At 43.9% G+C, this 16547-nt stretch overlaps 1 protein-coding gene across 2 annotated transcripts in view; it reads left to right on the top strand.

Annotated features, from left to right (window-relative positions):
* The window catches only part of KIZ (kizuna centrosomal protein), a 2038369-nt gene that overhangs the window by 1497894 nt on the left and 523928 nt on the right, over positions 1 to 16547 (top strand). The gene's annotated exons all lie outside the window — the stretch shown is intronic.

Here is a 16547-nt window from a genome sequence, read left to right as displayed (position 1 = left end):
TAGGTCAGTCAGGATGCAGAAGGGAAGATCCAGATCTTGAGAGCATTCCGGAAAGCGAGGTTATCCTCTATGTGACAGCTCCAGATGGTGGGAGTTTGGACAGAGAATGAGGTTCCCCTTATTCTGGTTGATTATGTGACTGGGATAACAGGGAGCAGCGCTATGCCTAATCTCAGGTTTCTGGTGGGCCTGTAGGGGGTGCGTTTGTGATATAGATACTCTGGCCCTGTGTTGTGCAGTGCTCGGTGGGTGATGCACATTGCCTTGAAGGTGGATCATCGCCCAGTCAGCAGCCAGTGAAGGACACGGAGGGCAGGTGCAATGTGCTCTCTGAGTCCTAGATGCTGAGAGAGTGGAGTCTGTTTGTGAGGCTCAGGTGGTCTATGGTGTTGAAGACTGCCGAGAGGTCGAGACGGGTTAATAACACGGCTGAACTTTTCAAAATGTGCAGGGAGCTAGCCAACCCTTCCGCAGTCTCCTCCTCCCCTCTTTATCCCCAGGCCCTCTACAACGCACTGGCCACACACTTTGCATCCAAAACTCAGGACATGCTGAACACCCTTGTTACTCACCTGCCAAAACCATCCCACACCCCCTTGGCCACTTACTTTCCTCCTTCCACCTTCTCCTCCTTCACCCCTGTCACACCTGACGATGTTACCAGAGTTGTCCGCTGTGTGAAGGCCTCCTCCAAAAAGATTCCCTCCCTTGCTCGTCCAGAACCATCAAGGACAACATTGGCTCTCTTACACCTGTCCTCGCTGATTTCTGCAACCACTGTTTCGCCGCTGGTTTTTTCCCCTCCTCTCTCAAGCACTCCCTTGTGCGCCCGCTCCTGAAAAAACCTTCAGTAAACCCTACCTGTCCATCCAACTACCACCCTGTTTCAATCACCCCCTTCCTGGGGAAACTGCTGGAGGAGCTGGCCTTGCCCCAACTCAACTCGCACACTTAACTTGCCGGTTGTCTCCACGATGATCAATCTGGATTTTGAGCATCCAGCGGCATGGAAACTCTCTTCTGAAAACCCATGAAGAACTGCTTGCATCCCTGGACTGACTCCAACTCCCCAGCTGTCCTCATCCTACTCGATCTCTCCTCTGCCTTTGACACTGTCAACCATTCCATCCTCATACAAAGGCTGCACGATACCTTTGGTATCTCAGAATGGGCACTGGAATGGCTGACCTCTTTCCTAACTGACCGCTATTCCCAAGTCATCTTGGGAACCTCTTGTCTCCTACTTTCTTCTTCACCTGTGGTGTCCACAGGGATCTATCCTCTCCCCCTGGCTCTTTAACATCTACCTTGCTTAGCTGGCACTCCTCATCTCCTCCTTCTCTCCAAACGTCCAGTTTTATGCAGATGACATGCAACTCTTTTTCAGACTTCCTGCTGTCTCACTCGTACCTTCCTTCATCCCCGACTGCCTATCTGCCATCCGGGCCTGGTCCACTTCCAACAATCTCTGCCTCAATGCCAGCAAAACTGAGATCCTTCCTATTGGGACCCCTGCTCCCTCCTTCTTCCCTTCTCTCTGGCCTCCCACATTGGACTCTCCCCCTGCTCCTTCTTCTGAAGCCAGAAACCTTGGAGTCATCTCTCTCTCCTTCCTCCCCCACACTCAGGATATTCCTATTAAGTCGCACTTTCAACTCTTCCTTCTCAAAGGAATTCTCCCTTTTCTCACTTTCCCCCAGAACCTAAATGTTTCCCAGGCACTGGTTCTCTCTAGGCTTGACTATTGCAACAGCCTCCTCCTCAGTGTACCTTCTTCCACTCTGCGACCTGTTCACCTAAACCAGGATAGAGCAGCAAGACTTATCCTTGGCCTTGAGCCCAGGGACTGCATCTCTCCTGCCCTAAAAAGTCTCCACTGGCTCCCAGTTGCTGCTTGGGTGTTAGTCGGTTTTTCCTTAGAGCGGGCTGTCTGTGAGAAAGGGTGTGTGTTGTAAAAGGGAGTACAGTTCCTAAATATCTTACCGGGTAGGATGGGGTAAAGGTGTTACAGGGAAGGGGATACCGCGTCTCTCCATCCAGTGTCCCACTCCCACTCCCACTCCCTGAAGACCCCTCATCTATGCCTTATAATGTTTAGACTGCCAGGACGCTCTAGGATATAGGCTGGTACCCTCCATTGAACGTATAACTACTCATGTTAGCCATTGTAACGCACAGCAGCTATAGACCAGCATCCTTGAAATAGCACTTAGCATACCCTTTTGGTTAACATATGTAGAACTTGGAAAACATGTAATAAGTCTATAAAGGTAGCAAGTCTCTCGGGCTTAGAGAATCCCATTATCCTAGTTTCTTGTAGCCTGTCTGTCCCACCTAGAAGACACACACAGCGACATTGGCGATAAGCTCCATTTGAGCTCAAGGTATGTATAAACACACCACTTTGGTGGACATCTGCTGCAGATGCTGCTATTCATCCACGCATTTTAGAATGCAGCTATGACTGACAAATTCGGTCTAGCTGGTCACATAACGTTTTTTCGCACTGAAACTCCAGACTTGCCTCATCACCGCTGCCATTAGAATACAGTGACAACCTACGACAAATTCCGGTCTAGCTGGGTACACATTGAACCTCCTGTAATGACCTCCCTCAGCACCCATCCGCGTGCCTGACCTCTTGGGTATTTTACTGGTGCCTAGCCAGCCTCCTAATTTCTAATATTGGCCAAATGCACACACGCATATTAATCCTTCACTGAGAACTTTCCCCATACCTGGATTTCGGTCCACGAGGGCGTTCCTACCACAAAGCGGGTTGAGGCCATACAAATGGGAAAAGGCGATATATAAATGACTACTAAAATACAATACAATATTTCGTTCAATTGAATAGTTCCTCTAAACTCTGGCTCATAATGCTCTCTCTCTTTCTTTGATATTATGTTCTTCTTGCACAGAATATCGAGTTGCTTTCCCCATTTCCAAGGGTATTTCTATCCACTGTTCTTCTCTCTTAGTATTCAGATTTTCAGTAATTCTTTCTCTTGTAGCACAACATTTTAAGTTCACTTGACCCTTCTCTTCTAGATGGCATAATGGTTTGCCCCTCTTTTGTCCCAGCGCCAAGATACCCCTAGGTGATAGTGTGCTCTATAAAATCTGCTAACATAACATAATATACATATGTGTATGTCATATACCCCTTCTTACTGGGGTGTGTCTACTCCTATATTTTTTGTATTTATCACAGTCCAATCTTCTCACTGTACCCATACAGTATCCAATGGTGACAGTGGTAGCAATTGGAAATCTTATTCTGACAATTATAACCCATATAGTATTGTGAGAAACCAGAAGGTGTCTCCCTGACTAGTCCCCGGGGATCTGTCATTCAGTTGGCCTGGACACGGCCATCGCTATTGGATCCAGTTCCTGGGGGTGGACCAGTGAGGGAGGATCACCTGGATGGGGTCTCCTTGGGGATTGGAAGTGGGACAGGGACGGGTGAGATGCGGTATCCCCCTTCTTTCAACATCTTTTCCCTCTCCTACCACGTAGAAAATTCGGAAACACTGCCCCCTTTTTCTGACACGAACACTTTCGCACACCACAGACAACGGACTAACACCCGAACCGTTTCCCTAACATGTCCCAATACAAGGGTCCGGCAGGGTCAGGCAATTGACCAGAATCACACACACACCTGACAGCCCTTTCCCTCCCCCACACAGATAAAAGGTGGAGCACGAGAGCACACTACCAGCAGGGCAGACCGCACGACGAGACAGCTATCCAGGCACGGCAGTTGAAGAGGAGGAGAAGGGCGCCGAATATCGAGAGGGTGACTAGGAGAGACGCGACCTTGCCCTTTCCGACTCAGACCCACGTAACCTCCTCAGAAGGAATCGTAAGACCGCGGACAATAGCTCAAGTGTGTTGCAGCAGATGTCAACGGTACACAGAGCGTGCCTATGCTGATAAACAGGACCGAGGGAGGCGCCTGCTACAGTGGTACCGGCCTTGACTGCAGATATTCTGAAAATCTATGTGGTTCATCACAGCCGGTGCGTCAAGAGGGGAGAACTGATAAAAACCGAACTATGTTGAACAAAAATCACAAAGTAGCAATTTAAGGGAAGTTCAAAGAACTGTTAGAATAAAGGGAAGACCAGGTGCAGAGGGATCCGGCACCATGTGGGTGCTTACTCAAGAGACTCTGGTCAGTCCCGTGTTTGTTGAAACTACTGATACCAGAAGGCCTTGGGAAAGCCGCAAAGGAACAGTCAAGGTGGTCATACAGGGATCTAGCCAAAGCCTCTATACAGTCGAGGAAGCCAGAGTGTGTGCTTGGTTTGAGTGAACCGCTTGCCCCGTGCTGAAAACGTGGGGAAGGGAAGCCAATGGCCCGAACATCCCAACTTATCATTTTGTGAACACTTCTTTATTTTGCATGAACATTCCCCCACACTATTTATAAAGTAGCGGTAAGGATTGGCAATAGGTTTAGTAGTATTAGCCCTTTTATTTTGACAAGACTCCATTAGAACTGCATTATTAATATTTAATGGTCGTAGCTCGTTCACATCTGTAGATTTAGGTTTAGATAGGCGTGTTTCACCCCCTTGTGGAAGTTCAATAAACACCCTTAAATTGTGGTCACTTGTGTCTGTCTTACTTGGATACCATGCCTTCCTTACAGGAGGGAAAACTCAATAGTCTGTTTGAGAGACTGATCCAAGAAATCACAAGAGACTATTTGAGAATTATGCATTGATAAAGAATCCTACAGACTGGTACTAGAAGTACCCTCAGTAGAAGGCAGTTATTCTCTGGAGCGAAGTTAGTTTTCATTGTGGTAGGGTCATTTAGGTTAGTTTTGGACAGCTGACTTCCTTTGGACATTCACGACTTACTGACAAGTACCATAGTAACATAGGCAGTGACCGCCCATAGTGATAGGGGAAGTTAGGTCTTATCATTTTTACTTTAATAAAATCTCGTGACACATGTCCTTAGTTTCTGCATCGTTCTTCTGACTCTCCACTGGCCAGAAAGGTAAGAGTGAAACCATTTAAGTACAGGACCCCATTAACCAAGACGTGAGAGAGTGGAGAGCAGAATAGCATGATCAACAGTGTTGAATGCAGCGGATTGATCAAGGGGAACAAGAAGTGAGGAAAGTTTACAATAGCGTGAGGATAGGAGAGACTCTGAGACTGCCTGAAGGGCAGTCTCTGGAGTGACAGGGACGAACACCAGATTGGAAGGGAGGAAAAAGAGAGTTCTGGTTGACAAAAGAAGACACTTGAGCGTAAACAACATGTTCCAATAGTTTAGATAAGAAGGGTAAGGGGGATATGGGATGGAAATTAGAGGAAAGAGTGGGATCAAGTTTAGGTTTCTAAGAATGGGAAGAATTGAAGCGTGATTAAAGGAAGTGAGGGAAAGGTAGTGGAGGAGAGTGATAAATTAAAGAGGGCAGTAAAATAGGAATGGAAGGTAGGATAGATTGATGGGATTAAGGAGGAATGCAAGGGATTGCCAGGGGCTGCGGTGGGATGAGCTTTAGCAAGAACAGTGGAAATGCCAGAGTTCAAAAGATAAAGAAAAGAGGTCTTCAGAGCAGAATGGGGAGAGGAAGGTGCAGACAGGAAAGTAAGGGACGAAGGGGAGATAGGTGATGGAATTGAAGACCGAAGAAGAGAGACTTTAGAAGAGAAATAGCAAAATCTGCAACTGAAAGCTATGAGAGAAAGGCAGGATCTGGAGAAGAAAGAGCAAGAATGTTGCTCAGATTAAGGAATAGCCGACGAGGAGAAGAGAGTCAAAGAGTGTTAAAATATTTTTGTTTAGTGCAGAGTAGTAAATAATCATAAATTGAGTGGAGAGAAGATATGAGATCAATAGCAGCCCTGAACTTGAACCAGCATTGTCCAGCTTGTGGAGGAACCCGACAAGCCGCATGAAGGGAAGAGTGATCCAGGGCTGGGATTGATTAGGTGAAGGTCAAAAGGGAGTAGAAGGGTGGAGAAGATCCATGGTGTTGAACACACTGTGAGAGAGAAGTAGAGAAGCAGAGTCCCTTGAGAGAGAATCAAATGTACCAAGAGAGGGGAGGAGAGAGATAAGGGATTATGAGAAAGAGGGGGCATCAAATGTTCGAAGATCTCGAATAGCAGAGCAGTAGAAATAAACAGAGCAGGCACCTTTAAGAAGGTTTCCATCTTTCAAACCAAGGATGTATGCAGGGCCACCCCTGTGGATAATGTTTATGGTTGCAAAATCCACATATCTGCAACTGCCAAACAGCAAAAACAATGAATTTTGAACAGCACTTTATCCACAAACCCACTTGCGGATCTGCAGTGTGCATATTAACCAATACACGAGCCAAGCAACAGCAGAGAGAGGAATGCGGTCAGAAGAAACCCAGGGACACATACATTTTTAAAGGTTTTGTATTGGTTTATTTAAACCTTTAAAACAGAAAGCATTTAATGCATTCCCATTGTCCACGACAGTTAACATACAATGTTAGACCTTCTCGTTTTGGATACAATGTAGCCTCTTGTCTTTTTAAGGACCTTGCACTTCTGGCTCATAGCTGTTCTCCTCCAAAAGATCTCTTAAGTCCTTCAAAAAGACTGTTAACGCAAATGTCAGTTTCCGGTCAGTCCCATCGAACATTAGCTGCCACCAATCATCCGCACTTAACGTTTGTTGTTTGCCAAATGCTGAACCCAAATGCCTTGTTCTTAGGGTTTCTTCTATGGTCACAACATGCCAAATTAGATCAAACATGTCGCTTCTGTGGTGCAGATTCATTCTTTATGATTTTCCAAAACTCTGAGTTTTCGTTTTTCATCTTTGACAACATCTATTCAGAATCATTTTGTAGCATCACTGCTTTATGTGCTTTAATCCAGTTCTTGTATTTTTGTTTAGCCCATTTTTTCATGGCTAAGAACGCTGTGATGTCAACGTATGACATGTTTCTTATTTCAGCTCGCATCAGCCATTTTCGCTTTAGGATTTCGAGGTCATATTTGGATTTTGGCAAAAAATTACGATGTCTTAGATCTTGATTTTTTTCCATAACTTGAACTAGCAAGTGCTGGTATTCAACCTCCTCCTCTTCATTGTGATATCTAAATGCAATTTGGTTCACCTCCTCATCTTTAAGATTGTCTTATTCTGTTTGGTTCAACTATCACAGCATGGTGCCATTCGGGCTATTTTTACCACCAGGAAGAATTATTTTCAGCTTCACCATGTCGTGGTCACTGTGGGCCATCAGTATGACCTGTAGGCTTTCGGCCCATGTGTGGACGGCCTCAGAAACAAAGATATAATCAAGTGTAGAGTTTTGGTCGAGTCTTCATGTCAGGATAGCTGGAATGTCTCCGACTATGTTGCCATTTAGCATAAATATCATCCTCAAATCCATCTCAAGGCACCGCTGTGTTGCCGATTGGGCCTCCACGTACAAGCCGATCTTGTTCTTTTTCTGCGTGTTCAAACAGTCAATATTTAAGTCTCCACGGATTATTATGTCAGGCGAGCTAGTTTCTTCTTGTATACGACCGCTGTTACTTGGTCTATGAAGGATGTGATTCCTGCTGCCACGTGATTCCAATATAAGTTGATAATATCTAGTACGCCATCACCTCCCTTGGATTTCTTCGGCGGCATGACAGTTGTTACTTGAATGTAGGGTGATACATTGTTAGATTTCACAATACTAAACCCAGAAGCGTTCTTCACTATAGTTAATAAGCCGGCCATTGGTCTTCCCTTATGTTGTTTTATGGCCGGATTCTTTGGAATTTTGAATCCGTTCGAGATTGGGCACTCCATCAGCCAGGTTTCTTGTAGACAGGCTAGATCCAAGTCACCTAGCCAGTTGGTCTGAAAGAGGTGCGTGAAACCTCTGGTGTTCCAAGATCCAAAGTTACACAGGGTGTCGTCAACGAGTTCCTGGCATTAGATTTCCGATTTTGAACTTAAGGCTGCTGTCAGCCAAGCCCAGTCGTTAAACTTGTCTGCGTTAATAAGTCGGTTTGGGCCATCACTCGTGTTTGTTTTATTGCCACCGGCGCCTTCAATGGTTATTTTAATTTGATCTCCAGGCTGCACTTTTGGAGATTGTTCTTCATCCATCTCCCAAAGATACACCGATCCTGTCGGCAGTACCTCAGGCACAGTGTTCTGTTGGCTATCGAAAACCTTTGCCTTATTTTCAAGCTCACTCATCTGTGTTTGTCTTGCTTCGACTATCTCGTTCTCAAGGACACATAGAGGTTTGTCTGTGACCTTAGAAATGTCGAACCCAAGTGACATGACTACAGGAGCTGCTTCCAACAGGATGTCAAATATTATTTTCGACTGTAAGTGCAAGGCCACTTTGTTGTTCCTATCCTCGTCTATGAATTCCACTGTTTTCACGCCCTCTGATTCGATGGCCCTTAGGCTTGGCACGAGGTGAAACAACCGTAGCACATTATGTCGGTTTAGGATTAGGTCATTGCTGTTCTTGACCCGTTCCAATGTCAGCCTTTGTGTCGCTTGCACTTTAAAGAAGCCCCTTGCCTTGTCTTTGTTATGTTTTGTGGTGAGGCGTCTTTGCTCCTCTTTGCATCCACTTTTCTGAGCACTCTTTTGATCTTGATGTGAGTTATTGGGCACAGCCATCAGTGTGCGACTAGTGACACAGTTGTCCTCAAGAGATGTAGTTCTGTTGATCAGAAACTTTATGGGTTCATTGCCTCTTGTCTTCGTAGCCAGTGTCTGTTTATGTCGGGCTAAAAGCTCCCATTTTTCATTTAGAGTGGTAAAGATCAGACTAGAGATTTCTGCTGTCTCATTTTCAGCAATCATATCACATCGTACTAGCGTGCATGTTCTTGTAGGTTTAGATATTTTAGCTAAACAACTTTTTGCCACTAAATTAGGCTTTGTAGGTGCTTCATCAATTGTCATTGTGGGGGCACTAGGAAAAGGCATCTCGGCCTCCCCATCTTCTTCGTAGATTGACATGTTCATTAGATCGATTGATGTGTCATTGATGCAAACTGTCTCGCCAACCATATCTGAGTTGGATTGCTGCTTTACATCACTGCTTTCCTTAGTTTTAGTTCTTTCATTGCAGCTGTTGCTATTTACAGTTACATTAACAGTCTTGATGTTGCAGAGAAATTTCCTTGAGATGTTACGTCACCTTGTTTTTCTAGCTGGTTGGTTCTTGGTCTTTTTCATTAGGCCAGAAATCACTGGTGCTTAGATGCTTTCTCAGGGATGGCGCAGATAGGACCCTTGAATATTTCAAAAAGCTCATTTTGTTTGCTTCTGTCAGCAGTCACGTTGTCAGAGATTACTGTTGCTGGTGTCAGACATCCAGTCGTGGATGAAGAAGTGGAGGCTGTTTGGTGGTTTTGTAATGCAAGATTTCCAGTTGCCATGCTGCTTTTGAGCTGCGATGATAGAGCCTTTCGTCTGATATGCTCACTTATCAGAGGAATGCTTTGGGCAATTGGCTCTGTGCTAGTTTGAAGAGAGCCCTGTGTTTCTTTGCTGCAAGACTGTGGTAGTACGTTTTTGTCATTAGACTGAGGTTGAGTTCGACTTTCTTGTGGCATCCGTGCTCATATTGTGTGTTAATACTTACGATAGAAGCCCACCTCCTTCTCCAACACTGTTTGCAAGGGTCACAGTAGATATAGACCCAGCCAAGCGGCCAGACTCATGGACTTTGTTGCATTCGTTAACCTTGTTGCAATTAGATTTATCATGACTCAGTAACTCACCGTTTAACGGCATACAGAGGCATAGATCACTGTTGTTTTTACTACAGAATCCTGAAACTGACCTTTTGTTTTTAAAGAGTCCCAGCGCTTCTTTATCCACCTGCGCCAGTAATTTTCTTTCCATGTCATTATTTTTTGTTCTGTAATTGTGTTTAAGGAAGCCTCAATCTTTCTGTTCAGGTCGTGATAGATTTCTTTAAGGTGATTGTTGTCGCTTTCAAGATATATTAATATTTTTGTATTCATTAAGGCAACTTATGTTGACAGATCATTAATGTTATCGTTAAGATGCTCATACAATTTGATGAGCGGTGCAGTGGTTATAGCCATTGATGACATTACTGTCGATTGCAGTTCTCTGGTCAGGTTGTCCTCTCGAGCAATGTCTTCTTCGGCACATTTGACAGGGAGACTGACCTAAGGTGACTCTTAACTCACCTTACTTTTGGGTATGCACGTTCCATAATTGATGAGTCTGATGTGGAACCCTCCGAAGACGACGATATCTCGAGAACCAATTTTTCCGATGGTTCAGCTTCAATTGGTTCGTCATTGCGAGCTCCATGATGTCGTCACTTATTGTTGCTTTTTTTTTGGTGTTTCTACGCTGAGAGCAACTGATGCTGGGTGATAAGCTAATCTGGGTTCTTCTGCGTTTCGCTTGACCACTTCACCATGTTTTTGTTGATGTTGTCATACATAAGGCAGTAAAAGCATTTTCTGTATGAGTGTAGTGCTCGCCTTTGGCCGATTGGTCTCTCGAACCATTTTTAGAATTTCGGTCTTTCTTTATCCGTGTTGGATCAAGAAGCAATTTACTCACAACTTCTAGTGAATTTCATCTGTCTCCTTTATAATGTGGATCTTGTGTCGCGCCTTGAGTGGCACATTGGTATTGCTCCAATCCTTTGTTATTCATTTCTAAGACGTCTGTGGTCTAATAAAATAAATCATCTTCTTCCAAAACGGTTGTGTTGCCGTTTGTTACAATGGAAATTAGGTTGGTCGATGTTGCAATTGCTCTGAAGAACTTTGTCTGCCCCCATTTCATGTCATCAATGGAGTTTCCTCCCGAACTTGGATGTTGTTCTCGGAGGTCTGTATACACCACACCTTGCTGAACCTGTAAGCTGTGTGGTTCAGACGACTTCAGTTTTTTGCCACTTTTCACATCTTTTATCATTTTTTATGATTCCCTTGTAGGCTCTTGAGGCAAGCACGCGCAGTTGCGGCACTAATGGAGTGCCTCTCCCTGGGTGAGGGACATAAGCAGGGCAAGTACGCGTTTGCATGGGACCCACGTTAGCTGCTTTGTCTCCATGAAGTCCCACCTCCTTAGGCACTCCCATGTTGTCACTCTGCAAGGGGCAGTAGTTTGTGTGAGTGTTGAGGTCTTCCCTGGAATGTTTATTTTGGGGCATTAGAACTGTAGGCACACACAGATTAACAGCCTTGGGCAGGCCAGACATGCTCGTGTCAGAATTCCGCTGTGCTGGCTCCATGCCCACAGCACAGGGAACAGGAGCAATGGCGATGTTAACATGCAACCTTTTAATAGGCACGTTCGATGTTTCAGTCGTGCTCGTTTCACTTGAACCCACTGAGCCCACTAAGCCCACTGCGCAAAGACTTACTTGAACTTCAGGAAGAGGAGCTTCAGCGTGCAGAGCTTCTGATGTCTCGAGCCTCCGCTGGGCGAGGAAGCCGCTTTGGATTTCTCACGTGGGTTGCTGCTCATGATTGAAGAGAGGGAGCTTCCGACAGCAGCGGCGTTTCCCTCTTCCCCGACTTCAGACTTCCACAAACTCCACAGACTCTGCTAGACTCCACGACCGCTCCGCACTGCGATTTAGCTTTTGATAGTCACACCCACAGTTTGATGGAAACAGAGAAAACACTCCAAAGCAAAGTGCCTCACGTCTCCTCCACAGACTCTGCTAGACTCCTTAATGGACATCACATACCTGTTCAGCATAGACAGCAGGAGAGTTACAAATGGACAGACAGAGCTAGGCATGGCAGCAAACTAAAATCCAAAAGGACTGCCCTCCTTCTTGTAGCCTTGGTTTCACTATATCCACCTCCTGGAGAGTTAGCCAGAGCCAACCCCAACCCAGCCCTCCCCACAGTTTACACTTGCAGATTATATGAATGAGAGATAGCCATGGGGAAGTGGTGGGACAGTATAAAAAGACCCACAGGACAAGTCAGTTGTTGGGTTGTTGGTGTGGAGGGAGGAACAGCATTTGCAGAGAATTGGCGAGCGAGCGGAAGAAGCAGTGCAGAGGCAGGAGGAGAATGGTTACACAGAGTGTGGGCGGGGATGGAGGGTGAGGAGCTAATGAGGGAGGAGTTGTTAAATGAGGTGGTAACAGCAACAGTGGTTGGTGATGGCACAGTTGAAAGAGAGTTGACAATGATTGCAGAGGTGGTGGCAAAATCGGAGGCGGGAGGAGGAGGAGGTACAGTTGAGGAGGTGGTTAGAGGTAAAGTCAAGGAGGAAGCTGAAGAGTTGTGGATGGAGGTAGAAAACGGAAAGTATGTGGCCAGAGTGTTGCAGATAAGGAGGAAGTGATAAGACAGCAGGTAGAGGTAGGAGTGCAGTCAAGTAGGGGGTAATCCAAAATCGTGTGGAGGAGGCTGATTTGAATTTAGAGAGGGAAGAACCAGGTTATGGGTGCAGCTCTGATCTGAAGGGGTGGAATCCAAGCCCATGACACATCGGCTAGGACTGTAGGCCTGGCATGGAAGTAGGACAGTCCAGAAGCAGGGCACCCAAGACTAGGGAACTGGGAACTCACTCTCCAACTGAAGATGGCAGAGGCCTCGATCCCAAGTAGTAAGCTTCCCTAAGTACTTAGTTGTCCAACACATTGGCAACGCTGTCTACACTGGGCACAGCAGCCACTGAGGAATGCCAAGACACAGACACGTGGTCCAGAAGGAACTTATTAGGTAAAAGTAAACTCCAGTATGCTAGAGACTTTTTTTCCCTTCAATAAGATTGTTTGTGAAAATTACTGTTGGTTTATATGCAATTAAATCAAGCCAGAAAAAAGCTTTTGGTGATGGTGCCTTTTTATGGGTTCCTGACCCGAGGTCACAGTGCAGGTGGAAGATTATGTTGTGAAGCATAATCTTTTGGTAGCCGCTGGCTGTTTGAAATTAAAAAAGAAATGAGGTAAGGCAAATTGAAAGTGGTTAAAACACCACATTTCTCACATTTGAATGGATAGAGATCACCTGTAATATAAGTTTTCCTTTTGGGCCAAGTGGAAAAAAATGTGAGGGACTTGCAAATGGAAGCATTAGTCTTGCACAACATGCAAGGCATTGCTAGTCTCTGGTGGTAATGAGTTTCTCTTTCAGGGAAGCAGAAATGAGAAATCATTGGCAGGCAGGGTCCTGCGAGATACCGTGGCCTGGTTGGGACATTACGACCACCAACACCATGCGAACCTGGAGCATTTGTATGATGGACAGAGGGCAGCCCATCATATTTGTCATAGAATCTTTCAATTTCCTGTACAAGTTTTCCCTAATTTTAAACGGGAAGTTAAAATGGTTGGACCGAATATAGCTTACATATACGTTGTGTAGCCATTGCAATGCTGAACACATGATTTCGTCTCATGGGACAAGAAGCAGGTAACCGTGCCATTCACTTCTCGCTCATATTTACCCTCAAGATGAATAGGCACTTTGTCAATCTGCCATTTTGCCTTTTAGTTTACAAAAATCACTACTGAGGGCCGTGTCACTCTGCCCGTGATCTCACTGGCACATAAATTGCTTGCACAAGAAATCTCAGTCTTGCATTTGTTTTATGTCTCTTTAAAATTATGGCATGTGCACAAAAGCGTTGTAAATTACAAGATCCTTCTCGATTATATGATGCAGTACCATGATATGAATGCTTTAATTCCTACTAGTCAGTTGGGCATATATATATTTTTTTTTTATTTTTTTTTTTTAATTGATTTAGCTGTTATAAACAACCTTTCAATATACAAATTCATAGATTTTAAATTTAAAACAAAAATAAACATTTGCAATGTACAGACAAAATGTTATTTCCATTTGACAACAGAATCATATATATACATAATACAGTGTGTACGTGATACAGATTGTCAAGATAATACAGATAACAAGAAGTAAACTACAAATTACATTCAATTAATTCATAAAACCAGATATATTTTTTTTTTGGTAGATAGCCGAACAATTAATTATCACTGTTTTAACGCTGCTTGAGACTTTAACTTCTTCTCATATAGTGTTATCCAAATTCAAGGACAGTAAATAATTAGTTAATGCTATCTGTGCAAGATAGTTATTAGAGCACAATAAAAAGGACCAACGCATATCTTGGTCAACAGTTTCTAAAATTGAAATCACTTTTGAAAAGTGGATTGATCTTTGGGCAGTTAGTTGGGCGCAGTTACAGACTAGATGTTCAAGAGATTCAATCGTATTAGGGTCCATACAGAATCTACAAGACATCAGTTCTTGAGGTCTGAAGTTGCGTCTTGCTTGGACTTGATAGGTAGGTCATAAATCAAGTCGTGCCCTCAAAAGACCTGCTCTTAATTTTGCCGATGGGAATTTTAAAAGATAAGCCTCGGGGCTTTTTACTGCTTTAGGCCAGAACCGAAACTTACATGGTTGGCGATACTTTTGACATTTTTCTAAGGTAATGATCCAGTCTAGTTGATATATGATTTTTTTACTTCTCTGGCTTAGTTATTAGCATATGGATTGATATGTTTGCAGTTGCTAGAGATTCCAAACAGAAATTAATCCATAGTTTTACAAAAGTCAGATGATAACATATATTCAGCAATTATCGATAGCATGTTTGCTTTTTGATTTGCCATTAGGCATTTGCGGAAAAGCATACAGCAACGCCAAGTGTAAACTGCGTGCATGGAAATGAGACCTAATTCAAAGCGCAGCCAGGGGCTGGGTACACACTGAGGCAAATTGAGCACTGCCCGCCAATATTTTGCTTCAAATCTATCAAAGTTTGGATTTTTACAATTCAAAAGTGTTTCCGCCCCATATAAGATTGAAGGGATTACTTTCATGGTCCAAAAGATTATCAGTGGTTTAATCGTAAATTTCCCAAATTTGTGTAATATGATTTTAGTCTGTGAGATGGCCGTAGTCAACTTTGCCTCCATGCGCTCGACCTGACTACATGGCTTAATAGAACCTTCAAAGTCAAAGCCCAAGTAGATATATGTTGTCACAATTTCTAATGGTGTATTACTTATTGACCACTTGAGCTTGTACTTATGAAGACGATTTGCATGGTAGACTATGATCTGTTTTTTTTTGGTGTTAACTACCAATTTGTTCTCAGATAAATACAAGTTGAACGCATCAATAAGGTTCTGTGGGCCCTTCGGCGTTTTTGAAATAAGGACTATGTCGTCCGCATAATTCAGATTAGTGATTTGTTGTCCTGTAAGGGCTGGTGCATCGGATTGAATCTGCAGAAAGACTGTGCTTAGATCGTGTATGAAATAATTAAAAATTGCTGCAGCTAGTAAACAGCCTTGCTTTAGACCTTGTGCTGTCTTAATTGGAACGGACAGCAAACCACCCAGAGTAAGTCTTACACGAATCAATGTTGCAGCATGGAACGCATGGATGATGTCGTGGAGATCTGTAGGGCAGCTGTCTCTTGTTAGTTTCGCCATTAGTAAGGCACGGGATACAGTCAAATGCGGCATGTTAGTCAATAAATGCAAAGTAAACTGATTGTTTATGGGATTGACTAAGGGCTTTTATTGCATTGAGGGTTAGAAGATTAACACAGGTGCCTAAGCCCGCGACAAAACCTGTTTGATGCCGATCTCGCTTACCACTAGATTCAGTCCATTGATTAAATTCTGCCAATACTAATTTTGCAAAAACATTTCCTGGAGCTTCCAGCAGAGCAATCGGACGATAATTTCGAGGGTTAGAGCGGTCACCCTTCTTGTAAATTGGAACTATTACAGATCATAACCATGATGCCTGGCAATTTGCGATGGGCCATCACTTGTAAGAAGATTGCGTTAATATTTTTGGCCCAGAGCCTTGGATTTTCTTTCAGAAATGGAGACCATCAAGGCCAGCAGCTCGTGATGAGCTTAACTTTTGGATCAACTCTTCAAGTAAGGAGGGTGAGCAGGGGATGTTCCAAGAGATGGTAGATTGAATCTTAGTCTTTAGGCTTAAAGAATGGATCTCTGTATAAATCAGAGAAGTGTGATGTCCAGACGTCCTCTGTTACCGCTCCAGTTTGCACATGGGCTTGGGACAAATTTGAATTATAGTTAAGAAGACGCCATATTTCAGCCACATTTTTTGACCAAATCGAGGAAAGCATAGCTTCACCATCTTGTTGGAAAATCCAAGCTCGACGCCCACAAATCCAGTTCGAATATTTGCATTTAGCTGTTTTCAATGCGCTATTGATGAAAGCATTATTTGTCGCAAGGATTAGTCTCTTTTCCCTACGGTATTCGGCCTTGAGTGTTTTAATTGCAAGGTCAAATGAATGCTTATGAATTTTTACATTTGAATTTGGTACAATAGTATTCCGAAATGGTTCTAAAAAATCAGTATATTCAATCAATTTATTTGAATTGTCTAACTTATGTATTACATGTGAGAACTTCATTAGGTTTCCATGTGACGGTTTTTTGTATTATTAACCATTAGATGTTGAGTGAGCCATTGATTGGTAAGAGGAGCAGATGACCAGTTAAACTGTAGTGAGAGAAG

This window comes from Ambystoma mexicanum, chromosome 4q, assembly GCF_040938575.1.
Source record: "Ambystoma mexicanum isolate Mex_15411 chromosome 4q, UKY_AmexF1_1, whole genome shotgun sequence".
Taxonomy (NCBI): Eukaryota; Metazoa; Chordata; class Amphibia; order Caudata; family Ambystomatidae; genus Ambystoma; species Ambystoma mexicanum.
Note: the sequence above shows the minus strand (reverse complement) of the source record. Positions and strands in the feature narration are given on the sequence as shown.